The sequence below is a fragment of the Pan troglodytes genome, chromosome 16, assembly GCF_028858775.2.
Source record: "Pan troglodytes isolate AG18354 chromosome 16, NHGRI_mPanTro3-v2.0_pri, whole genome shotgun sequence".
Taxonomy (NCBI): domain Eukaryota; kingdom Metazoa; phylum Chordata; class Mammalia; order Primates; family Hominidae; genus Pan; species Pan troglodytes.
This window is the reverse complement of record NC_072414.2, coordinates 83,696,396-83,709,089: the sequence shown is the minus strand read 5'-3', so window position 1 is coordinate 83,709,089 and position 12,694 is coordinate 83,696,396. Positions and strand designations below refer to the sequence as shown.

The window sequence follows — 12,694 nt, the reverse complement described above, 5'->3', positions numbered from 1 at the left end:
AGTGCATGGAGAGAGGCAGCAAAACAGAGGCTCTAGAGCCAGACCACCTGGGTCCATCCTGACTCTGGCTGACCTTGACCAAGTTACTTTGCGCGTTAGTTTCCCCATCTGTAAAAGGGGGATAAGAGTGCTACCTCATACAGCTGGTGTCAAGAGTCAACAACACATACATGTAAATGCTAGGGAAGGGTCAGCTATAACCATTATCATTATCATTTATCTGTGAGCACCGGAGAACAGCAAAGGTTTAATAGTGTAGGGGTCACACCAGGTGTGGTGAATGGAGGGTGGAAGAAGGCCAGCAGTGAAGACAGCTGGGCCATATTGAGAGAGGGGAGAAGAAAAGGCCACGTCAACACACTGGCAATGGAAATGAACAGGAAAAGATGTAAGAAGCATTTTAGGGCAGAGTTCTATTTCAGGGAGAATGAGCTGGATCTGCTGACCAACCGGGTGTGTCTACTAAGGAAAGGTCAAAAAGGAGAGTCATATGGATCTAACCTTCCTCCAAGTCTACAAATATGGACACTGTTGTAAACATCCATGCATCTACAACCTCTGCAGTGTCCAGATACGTGTATCTATGCACATATAAACATACGCCTGTGCTAATTAGCATGCTTCTATTCAATTTCCCGTTACTAAAAAAACAAACAAAAAATGCTATAGCCAGGTGATTCCTCTTAGCCTCATTTTCAAACCCACATATTTAAACAAACTCCTTGAGCCTAGTGGTTCTCAATCCTACCTGCAGATTGGAGGCACTCGGGGAGCACTAAAAATTGAGAGACCTGGTCCCACCTGGGAGGTTCTGACTGAACTGGTCTGGGGAGTGGCCTGGGGGCCCTAGGACGCTTTCAAAGCTCCCAGGTGATTCTAATGGCAGTGAGCAGCGCGGGGCTAAGGCCATGACACCCATTATTGGGGGTCTCTCTTTCAGCCCTGGCCTTCGGCAAGCTCTGCAGAGCAGGGTTATGACATCTGTGACACCCTCTATCTCTGGCATTCTGATCCCAACTCCTATTTCTATTGTGCTTTCTAGCCAAGTCAAGGCCAGCTTGCAAATCACTCAGCCCTAGTTATGTGATTAGACTGTTACTTTTAAAACACCAGGTGTTTGCCGCTGTTCAGAAACGAAGTTTAGCTAGTCCTGGCATCATTCAAATGGCTTTTAAATACTGCCAAAGAAGTTCTGTCTGAAGGGTCTGGGCAAGTAAAAACAAATTCATTTATTTACTACTTTCCTTCGCAACACAAACAAACATACAAACATGATGGAATAAATGATTTACCAGAGGTTTATAATAGGTGACGCAATGTGGCAACAAAAAGGAAGGCAGCCTAAAGACCTGGGAGGTAGGGGGCTTTGGGGAGCCTCGCCCAGGCCTTTGTGTGAGTCTTGAGAGAGGTCCAAAGGGGACTGGATGCAGAAGTGGAAAAGAACATGTCTGGGTGGGGTCCCCTAGAGAGTCACCCCCGGAGAGGTGGCTGAAGCAGCCTGGTAGGTCTTCAGCTTTAGGACCCACCATGAGGCTGGAGGGTAACAAAGTAGGGGGAAGGGATAGAACAGAAGCTGTATCTCATTTTTGCCATGATGCCTCATGACATACACACAAGACAACAAATCTGAAACATGACAACTGCTCTATTTCAGCAGGTGTGCTGTGTCATAAAATATCATGCAGGTGTGCACATTGATGACAGATAAGGGTGATGGGGACAGAGACAGCTGTGGGCAAAACAAAAAATAATCAGTTCTTTTAGAGACAGATAACGCCCGTGCCTGCAGCTCTTGTCCTGGCTCCCACCTGCTCTTTGCAGAGCAACGCACAGGGGTGACAGGAAGTAGTAGGGCCTTTCCCTCCCTGACCTGTGGCCTTCTGCTGGGCTGCAATGCCAGTCTGGGTCAACAGTTAAGTCATGCAAAGATTCTGAAATGATGCTTTGTGGATCAATTAGATCAGAGGCTAATGTTTTCACTCATTTAAAACACAATTTTGAGAAGACAGAGTAAGTATGCATGAGGCCATAAAACCCACTTGTAGCCTTTATGTGGCAGTGAACAACCCAGCCTGAGGAAGAGCATGTGGAAGGGAATGACTGCCTGTACTTAATGGGTAACAGGACTAATGGAGAAGGTCTTGATAATTAGAGAAGAAGGAGCCACAACTGCAAGAGGAAAAGGAAAGAGGAAGCGCCCTTATCCTGAACCAAGTGTATATGAAGTTATTATGTAAAGAATGCAGTATGTATCAGGCTTCTACAATGATTACTCAAAAAAAAAATCAGCTTGCATTTCAGAATGTCCTGGGGCAACTGTTAAAAATATAGATGTCCCGGCCGGGCGCGGTGGCTCACGACTGTAATCCCAGCACTTTGGGAGGCTGAGGCAGGCGGATCACAAGGTCAAGAGATCGAGACTATCCTGGCCAACATGGTGAAACCCCATCTCTACTAAAAATACAAAAATTAGCTGGACGTGGTGGCACATGCCTGTAGTCCCAGCTCCTCTGGAGGCTGAGGCAGGAGAACTGCTTGAACCCGGGAGGCAGAGGTTGCAGTGAGCCGAGACTGCGCCACTGCACTCCAGCCTTGGTGACAAAGCAAGACTCCGTCTCAAAAAAAAAAATCTAAATATCTATAGATATAGATACGTATATATATAGATAGGTGTAGATATGCGTCTGATACCCAGCTGGAGATGAGGACCACTGACCATTCAGGCACCAGGCACATACTCACCATCATTCTAGAACCAAGGTTCTCAACCTTCATTGGCAGTAAAATTACCCCCAGAGAGTATGAGACTGCTGAACCCCAAGCCCAGAGTCTTTGATTTTGCAGGTCTGGGGTGGGGTCTAGACTACGCGTTTCTAACAAGCTACCTGGTGACACTGATGCTGCTCATCAGAGGACCCCACTTTGAGTACCTCTGCTTTACTCAGCTTCCTCTTCTCAACTAGCCTTCCCCCATTCCAAAGACGAAAGAGTTTAAGTTATCTACAAATCGAAATTATCACCTCCTCATTTCCAGTTCATAGAGACACTGTCTCCTCATGTGGGAAATGTTGGGATGCATTTCTGGGAGCCTCACCTTCTGGAAAGTGCTGAAGTCACACTAAGGCCAACTGAAACTATCAGCACTTAGCCCAAAAGGGAGAGCTTCAGTCTATGTTGCCAAAGGACAGGACACATTCAGAGGCCACGGCCAAGTATTCATGAGCCCATCCTCACCTTCAAAAGGTGCCAACCAGGGGCAAGGTTATCAGGCATTCACTTAACAAAAAAACACTTATTCTTAGGGGCAGGCAGCAGCAACTCAGGGGCTCTCCCAGAGGTGTGTCCATCTTCTCACTCTGGTCTGGGTGGCGGGGCCTTGGCCTGAACTGGCATCACCTGAGCTTTTGAAAAACACCTGTGCGTGTCCTCCCACCTGCAAGACTCGGCATCTGTATTTTCAGAGTTCCCTGGGTGACTCTAACATGCGTGCAGGTAGAGGCGTGTGCATGTGTATCAGGTGGCAGAGAGGTTGTGCATGCATGGATGTTTACACCAGAGCAGCCTGGTCCTATCAGTGTAAGTCTGGAGCAGGAGAGCCTCGAGTTCCCATCTGGCTTTGACAGCATTTGGTCAAGTCAATCTTCCTGAGCCTGTTTCCACACCTGTGTGGTGGAGAGAACAATACTTGCTTCTGCGGACATTAATGAAGTCATACATCAGAGCAGCTGGCCCACAGTAGGTGCACACTAAAAAGCTAGCCACATCACTGGTGTGCATGCTCTGTGACTTCACTTCAAATTCAATCCCACACAGCCAAGTGCCTGCTCTGTGATAGATGCAAGAAACATAACCATGATTAAGAGAGCATGCTGCCTTGTAGGAGTTTACAGTCTGGGGACAGCAGAAAGAAACAATCTAACAATGGTACAGCCTGCAACAGGGTAACAGAGTGGCAGAGGGTTTGAGGGAGCAACAACATTCATTTGGCTGTGTGTGGAGGAATATATACCTGGGATGCAACAAAGATCAACTAGATTTTAATAGCTGTGGGAGGGGAGAGGCTGCCACAACATTCCAAGAGCAAAGATCAGTGGCGTCAAGGAGGCTGGCAGAGGGAGAGTTTAGACCACCCCTGGGGAAAGGCAGGAATATGGAGTAGCTTCAGAGAACTGCGAGTAGTCGTCTGAGATAAAAACAACCTTGAAGGCCAGACTGAGGCTTTGATTTAGAGGTCAATGGGGAGCGAAGGGAGGTTCTTGAGCAGGAGCCGCTCTTCTGCAGTATTAACCTGGCACTGCTGTGCAGGTATCAGGGAGGAGAGACGGCCGGGGCAGCTGTTTCCACAGTGCTGGGGAGAGAGGAGGCTTCAGCAGGCTAATGCTGGTGTAACAGCAAGGAAAGGCCCCTGTGGCAGAGCCACCTTAGAGATCCAGCTCAACAGAGGCGGCAGCTGATTGGAGGCATGGAACAAATAAGGTGGAGCCGAAAGGTCCCTGCGAGAGTCTCACCTGGCTCAGTCTGGAGCGCTTGTGAAGGCTGAGAGAGCAGGATGCTCTGTGAGGCTGGGAGGAGCCCGGGAGTGCAGTGTGGAGAGCCTGCATTTTAAAGTCCTTCTGCTGAGTAGTGGCAGATGTGACAGAACTGAGCAGGCTCTTCCTGGGGAGCTTCGGGGAACCTATACCCTCAAACTGCACGCTCAGCAGCAGGGCCCATGTCAGGGAGCAGATGCTAAAAACAGTGCAGGAGATGTCAATCTCGCTGTGGTCCTGCAAAAACCTGTGGTTTTCCCAACAGGGGTTCCTGAACAGGGTCTGGCATACTTTCTCTGTAAAAAGCCAGTCAGTAGATATTTAGGCCATATGGTCATCATAGCAGCTAGTCAACTCTACCACCATAACACAAAAGCAGCATGCATGGACAATATATGAACAAATGGAAATGGCTGTGTTTCAATAAAACTTTATGTACAAAAACAGGCAGCAGGCCACATTTGGTCCATAGGCCACATGTAGAATGCCAAACCCCTGATCTCTATAAATTCAGCATGGGAAATCACACTATTCCCGTGCCTGGCAATACAAACACTGGCCATTGGTAAGTATATGAAGCACTCCTGTTGCTATAACAGAAAAGTCATTCCAGGCACAATTTTAATGCAAGCTTTTTGGGTTTCTTTGTTTGTTTTGTTTTGTTTTGTTTGAGACAGAGTCGCACTCTGTTGCACAGGCTGGAGTGCAATGACGCGACCTCGGCTCACTGCAACCTCTGTCTCCCAGATTCAAGCAATTCTCCTGCCTCAGCCTCCTGAGTAGCTGGGATTACAGGCACCCGCCACCACGCCGACTAATTTTTGTATTTTTAGTAGAGATAGGGTTTCACCATGTTGGCCAGGCTGGTCTTGAACTCCTAACCTCTGGTGATCCGCCCACCTTGGCCTCCCAAAGTGCTGGGATTACAGGCGTGAGCCACCGTGCCCGGCCAAGTTTTTTTTTTTTTTTAATTCCATTAAAGTAATTTGCAAGATAACTTCAGTGTTCTGTCTGATGTGCCAAGGACATGTCTTCCTGTAGTAAAGTGGTAGAAAGAGACTTAATCACCTAAGCCCAGAAGTCATTTCCCCATGATGAAGCAGCAGCAGCAATAGTGTGAGGTTTTGTTTCTCATCTAGACAGCAGCTCCTTGGGGTGAGTCATTTACAGTTCTAGGGAAATGGCACACAAAATGCATTCACTTGTGAATTCCAGGATCCTAGATCTGCAGAACCAAGTAACAGAAGACGACACAGGATCAGCCTCTTGTCATGGCTATGGTGGCAAAGAGAACACCCACCTCATGTGCTGACTAGGGAAAAGAGACATTTAGTCAATGAGGTTTTATTTCTGGTGGAATGATTTAGCCTGGATCATGTTCACATATAAATGGGGGCCATTTTAAAACCATTTTTCTTTAAAAAGCAGAGTAAGAATCATATGGAGAATCTCATAGACACAGACTCTAAACTCCAGTCTACACCAAAAGCATCATCATTTTAGGGGGCAAGTTGTGGGGGTGGGGGTTACAGTGGAAAATGTGTGAGATTTTGAGTTTCATATTAACTGGGTAATATGAGACAAGGCACTTAACACCCCTGCAACTCTCCTTTCCCTTCTATAACATGGAGATAACAATCCCCCCGTACAGTTTTGTCACAGGGTCCAAATGAGGGAGAGAAAGGCTCTGCACACCTGCACGTCACAGTTATGCCTGGGGTTGTGCGTGGTGGCTTTCCTCGTCCTTGCAGCAGGATCATGAAAGCTGCTGGCTCTCTCTCTCTGGGCCTCTGTACTGCTCTCTCTACACCTGGGTCTTTCATAGGGGCACTATCGTTCTCTCTGATCACCTAGTCTGCCAGTGAGAGTCAGCCTGGCTTTCCTTAGAAAGGCTTCATTGGAGCTGGGCACGGTGACTCACGCCTGTAATCCCAGCACTTTGGGAGGCCGAGACGGGCAGATCACCTGAGGTCAGGAGTTCAAGACCAGCCTGACCAATATGGTGAAACCCCATCTCTACTAAAAGTGTAAAAAACAAAATTAGCTGGGCATGGTGGCACATGCTTGTAATCCCAGCTACTCAGGAGGCTGAGGCAGGAGAATCTGCCTGGGAGGCAGAGGCTGCAGTGAGCCAAGATCATGCCACTGCACTCCAGCCTGGGTGACAGAGTGAGACTCTGTCTCAAAAAAGAAAAATAGAAAAAAAAGAAAGGCCTCCTTGGGCCAGGCACAGTGGCTCATGCCTGTAATCCTAGCACTTTGGGAGGCCAAGGTGGGAGAATCACCTGAGGTCAGCAGTTCAAGACCAGCCTGGACAACATGGTGAAACCCCATCTCTACTAAAAGTACAAAAATTAGCCAGGCTTGGTGGTGGGTGCCTGTAATCCCAGCTACTCGGGAGGCTGAGGCAGGAGAATTGCTTGAACCCGAGTGGCAGAGGTGCAGTGAGCTGAGATCGCACCAGTGCACTCCAGCCTGGGCAACAGAGTGAGACTCCATCTCAAAGAAAACAACAAAAAAAGAAAGGCCTCCTTGCTCTGTCCTCTAAGACTCCGTCTCTGCCATCGCCTGCATTTTTCTCTACTTCACTATTTGCACCTTCCTCAGGCTACTGTTTCCTCTATACTCCATTTCTTAGTTTCTCTCATCTCCCTTTTCTTCCACTCTTTCCTCTAAATGGCCCTAAAGTAAAACTGAGGCAAATGTTATTATTCCTTACATTTAGTGAATTTTTATGTTCATTGATTCATTCTGAGAGTATGTAACATTTCATGATTGTCTCTTTAAAAAAAAAAAAACACTCAATTTAATTGCTTCCTACTCATAAATCTCATCATTGATTTTTCTCTGTAGCTCTTTGGTCCATCATAGAAAAATAAAGACTCTCCATCCCTCCTGGGTACAGTCAACTAATAGAATTTTCTACCACTCAGGATCGGAGCTTTCAATTCATTTCCAGATATTTTTGCATCCGACTATTATTAATAGTTTGTGTTTCACACCTTTAACACACCAACTTCTGTGGTGCCAGGGCTCTTTTATCAGAGAAATTTTAAGAATAATGATTTCAATGATTTCCTCAGCATTCAACAAAAATGTACAGAGGACCAGACATATTCTCAAGACAGAGATCTTAGTCTAAGGCCCTCATTTGATTTATGCACACACACACGCTGCTATATGCAGAACTGTTTTCACTGAATCGGGCTTCTTTATATGCCCTAGGGCCCCGGCTTCCTGTCGAATGCATTGAAAATCCTTTATTGCAAAGCTGTTACCATGCCAGGGGCTGGATATGCAAAGTTCGATAAGACCTGGTCTCTGCCCTCAACCAGCTCACAGTATCATGGAGACAACAACTATGAAAACAGGGAATTATCATAAAGGATGAATAAAGTTTCTCTCTACCGGAATAAAGAAAAACACACAATCAGTACCCAAAGGAATAGCACATAGTTAGTTAGCCCCTAGGAACTGAGAAGACAAGTGTCTCATCAGAGCAAGCTCTGGAATGGGGGTATCATTAAATACAATCATATTGAACATTTGTTATTACTTATGCCAAGTTCAGTATGGAGCGCTTTACGTATTCTGACACACTTACTCTCCACTATGATTCCATGAGGCAGAAATATTACTATCCCATTCTACAGATGAGGAACCTGAGCCCAGAGAAGATAACTATCCCATTGATGCCACCCAGCTAAGGTGCAGAGCCAGGATTGACGCCCAACCCCACTGGTCCCATAGCACCCAAGTGACCAAGCACTGTGCCCCTGCGTCAGCAAGGTGGCCCGACTTGGGGGTGAAGGCTAATGGGCCTATCAGCTAAGCAGGGGCAGCCACAAGCAAATTGGTGACCAAACTTGCCCTAAAAAGTAACGATAAGTTTACTTATTGTTAAAAGTTATATAAGGAGGAAAAAGAGTTCTGAGGTCATATGAAATTTTTAAAACTCTGGGTTGAACAAAGATAAATAGTTTTCTTTACTAGACTTTTATAAGTTTCCCAAATGGTAACATTTACTGTCAAAAATCCATCAAAATATATATTATGTAGCATTTCCTGAAACTCCCTTGACCATGTAACTTAAAAAAAAAAAAAAACTAAGCATCCCTTGAAAACATATATACAGGTTGCCATCCATTTCCACAGGTCCATCCAGGGATTCAATCGACCATGGATCCAAAATATCTGGAAAAAAATAAAAAAATAACAACACAGCAATCAAAATAACTAAATTAAAAACCAATAGTATAAGAACCATTTATACTGCATTAGGTATCACAAGAAATCTAGAGAAGATTTAAAGTATATGAGAGGATTGCATAAGTTAAAGTCCAATGCTATACTATGTTCTTTGACTGACTTGAGCTTCTTCAGATTTTGGTATCTGCAGAGGGCTCTGGATATCCCACAGATACCAAGGGATAGCTATATATACTATCAGAAACATTGGTTTAAGGCAGATATGAGATATTTTTAAAATTAAGGTCTAGCAAAAGCTCTGCTTCTCCTGGGAACTAGTTCTACTGTTTCTCTCACCTTAGCTACACCCAACCAAAGTCTATAAATAATGTGATTATAGCTGTATTTCCCTGTTTGCTTTGGTTCCCAGGAATCTCAGACCCAAGCCTGCAGCCATGCAAGAGCAATGATGTGGAATGTTAGGGATGAGCGTAAGCATCTCATTTCTTTTTTTTCTTGGCCTTCAAATTCTACTTGTAATTCCACAGGACTGTACTGCTTACAACCCATCTCTACCAGGTCAGGGTACAAAATCATTGTATGTAAATTCCTCAAGAGCAAACCATCAGATAGGTAGGGTTAAATCCTAACTATCAAGATAACCAATTTCCACCTAATTATATCCTCTCTTGGAAATGAACCTCCATAAATACGCTAATAAAATAATATGATTACCAAAGCTTGTGCATGCAGGTATGGAATAAACACAGGTCAGAACAAAATAGCCTCCTCCTATATGCAGCATTAAAAAGCTTCCAGAATAATAACAAAGTCCAATTTTAGTGTCAGAGCAGTGAAGAAAACAACCACGAACCATAAGAACTCACCTTCCCCCACCTGCCTCTGCCAGCTTGCTGCTCTGATCGACCTGTGTGTCCTTCTACTCCTATTTTAATGTATCTCAGGCACAAAACACCCTCACTGGCTTCATCTGAGACACACAGTGACTGATCACAGGACCAACGGATATTAACTGCTAATTGGATGTTGATATGATCTAGTGCATTCCTTGCAGTCTACTAGGAGGAACCGGAAGCCCAGAGGAATGAAGCAATTTGCAATGGATCACGCACCTGCAAATGGCACACCTGACGCCCAGTTTAATTCTACTCCCCCAGCGTTAGGAGAAGAGTAGACATATCACTACTTGGTCTCGCTCCCCCAGGAGTAAAACAGTTTCCTACTTGTTGGATGCATAGTATCTGGTCAAGGTGCTAAAAATGCTATACTGATAAGTACCCAAATAAATACCAAAAGGTGTACCTGTAATTGAACACGGGAGTAGAGAGGTGAACATCCGTGCATGATGTAACAGCAGTGCCTCTTCCTGCTGAAGCTAAACGTGGGACCCTCTTCAGAGGAAGGGGAAGTGAGGGCATGTGCTGTGGGGCACCTCACCTCCACCCAGGAAAAGCGTGGCCCTCCCTCCCGCTGAACACAGATCCCTCTACCCAACCCACTCCTTTCCATCTCCTGAAGACCTTTCTCCATCACTGTGTCCTGTTTCCTCCTCTTCACTCTCACCCTCTCCACCGGCTCCACCCCTACCCTCTCCACAAGCACACCCGATCCTCATCCATGTACAACAACAACTTAAATTCAACAATCACCTTTCTTGTCACTGCCATCCTCCTTCAGTCCTTCTGTTCAGAATCATAAGAAAGTCCCCATTTGCTGGGTACACCTCAGTCAAACCCATGTAAGCAGATTTCACATCTATGGCTACCATCTTATGGCCATGCTGCCCTGCTCCTGAGCACAGAGCTGGACACGTGGTGGCTGAGCCAGGATCACTGCATACAGCTGCGTAGGACATATGCCTCCCTCCACAAAGGCATCCCATACTTTGTTCACCCTAGCTGTGTCCACTGGAGGAAAAGGCACCAATCTCTCATTTGCTCGATGGCTCTGTGTGGGTGAGAAACGGCTGAGGTTGGTGAGAACACACCATAAGACCCCCTGCTCTCCCACAGCTCCCCCACAACCACTCCCTTTTGCAAAAATACCTAAAAATCAGCATCCTTGCCACATTGTCCTGTCCGTTCCTGAAGTGCCCAAAACAAGAGAGCTTCTGAAATGGTGGCAATTGTGCTAATTAACTTCTGAGATTGGAAATGCAAGTGTACAGACCTCATCTCAAATTCAATGGCATCTGAGCAGCACCAGGCAATTTGGGCAGTTCCTAGAGCTAGGAGGGAAAACACACTGACCAACCTTTGGCCTCAACGAGGCACCAGGCCATCTGTTCCTCAGGTCCCCTGCAGTCCCTCCTCCTCGCATCTTCAGTTACTCTGAGAGCTGTCCTTATTTCCTCCGTATGTCAAGCATCACTTAAGAAAGATGATCTGAGAATCCAATGAGCTGACTACGTGCGAGCCACCAGACCAAGGATGGTGGGGCAAGGTTTAAAGTGCCAAGTAAGATACAGTCCCTGCCCTTGCTGCACCAAGAAAAAGAGCTAACATATTGCATTTGCAGTAACAAGCACTGCTGCTATCACTATGTAGATGAATCCATTTCATTCTTACAACAACCTTGTTACGTAAGTACTATTATTATTTCCAATTTGCAGATGAAGATACAGAAGCACAAAAGTTAAGTCATTTGTCCAAGGTCTAGTAATTTGCCGAAGGTCTTGCAGCTTGCAAATGGCAGGGTCAGGATTCAAGCCCAGGCAATCCGGTGCCAGAGTCCACACTTTATCTGCCCCATGAGTTTTCCTCTCTAGAAGGAAAAAGACAGTGGGGCTAGAATGGCAGTGTGAGAAGCCTGGCAAATCCTCTCAAAAACAATGATAAAACTGTCAAAAACAACCATTTCAAGACTCTGGACAAAACATACAACAAACTGAGGCGCACTAATTCATTTAAAACTTCTGGGTAGATCAGTGGGAATCTGGTTCTTGCCCTCCCTCCTACTCCCATGTAGGTTGGCACAACAGTGGCAGGCAGGGCTGGCCATGCATACCAGCAACCCCACTGTTGGAGGGAGTTCACTTTGGAGTGTGATGTGAAAAACTCCACACTTAGTGACATTGTCAGTAGGGAAAGCAATATTGATTGCAAATAAACAAGGAAATCCCCCTCAGCTACCCTGAGGCTGCAACCAGTAGTCCTGGTTGGGGCAAGCAAAAGACTGGCAAAGTAAACAAAATTTTAAACGGAAGACAGGGATCAGCCATAGGGATCCTTAAGCGCTCCCCATTATCTCTGGTTGACCAGAAAGCCATGAGCACACACTGGAGAGAGCCCTAGCTGCTCAGGAGGCTGGGGTGGGAGAATTACTTGAGCCTAGGAGTTTGAGGTTTCAGTGAACTATGATCATGTCACTGCACTACAGCCTGGGTGACACAGTGAGTGAGACTCTTGTCTCTTAAAAAAAGAGATACAGAAATTATTTTTCTTAAAAAAAAGGAACCAAATGGAAATTCTAGAGTTGAAAAGTATAATAAATGAAACAAAAAATTCACAAAAGGAGCTTGATATCAGATATGAGATGTCAGAAGAAAGAATCAGTAAATCAGTAAACTTGGAAAATAATCACTAAGAATTATGCAATCTGAATCACAGAGAAGAAAAATGAACAGAGCCTCAGAGACCTTTAGGACACCACCGAGCATACCAATATACATGCAATAGAGTCCCATAAAGAAAAAAGAGAAAGAGGCAGAAAAAAAATTGAAGAAATAATGGCCCAAACATCCAAAATGTAGTGAAATACAAGAATCTACAGGTCCAACAAGCTCAAAGAACCCCAAAGAAGAACAAACACAAAAAGATCCCCGCCTAGACACATTATAGTTTGTTAAAAGGCAAAGACCCACAGAAAATTGTGAAAGCAGCAAGAAAAGATGGCAACTCATCACATACCCAGGGTCCTCAATAAGATTAAGAGCTGACTTTTCATTAGAAACAATG

General features: G+C 45.5%; 1 protein-coding gene across 12 annotated transcripts in view; it reads right to left on the bottom strand.

The window, feature by feature from the left end:
- Positions 1-12,694, bottom strand: part of SLCO3A1 (solute carrier organic anion transporter family member 3A1) — a 321,311-nt gene that overhangs the window by 260,700 nt on the left and 47,917 nt on the right. The window contains exon 3 of one of the 12 annotated variants that reach the window (XM_063795432.1): positions 5,598-5,754. The exons of 9 other annotated variants lie outside the window; for them this stretch is intronic. The gene's annotated coding sequence lies outside the window, so the exon portion shown is untranslated. Of the gene's footprint in view, positions 1-5,597; positions 5,770-12,694 lie in introns of those variants that run through there. 2 more of the 12 variants (XM_063795434.1, XM_063795430.1) reach the window with 2 other exon arrangements.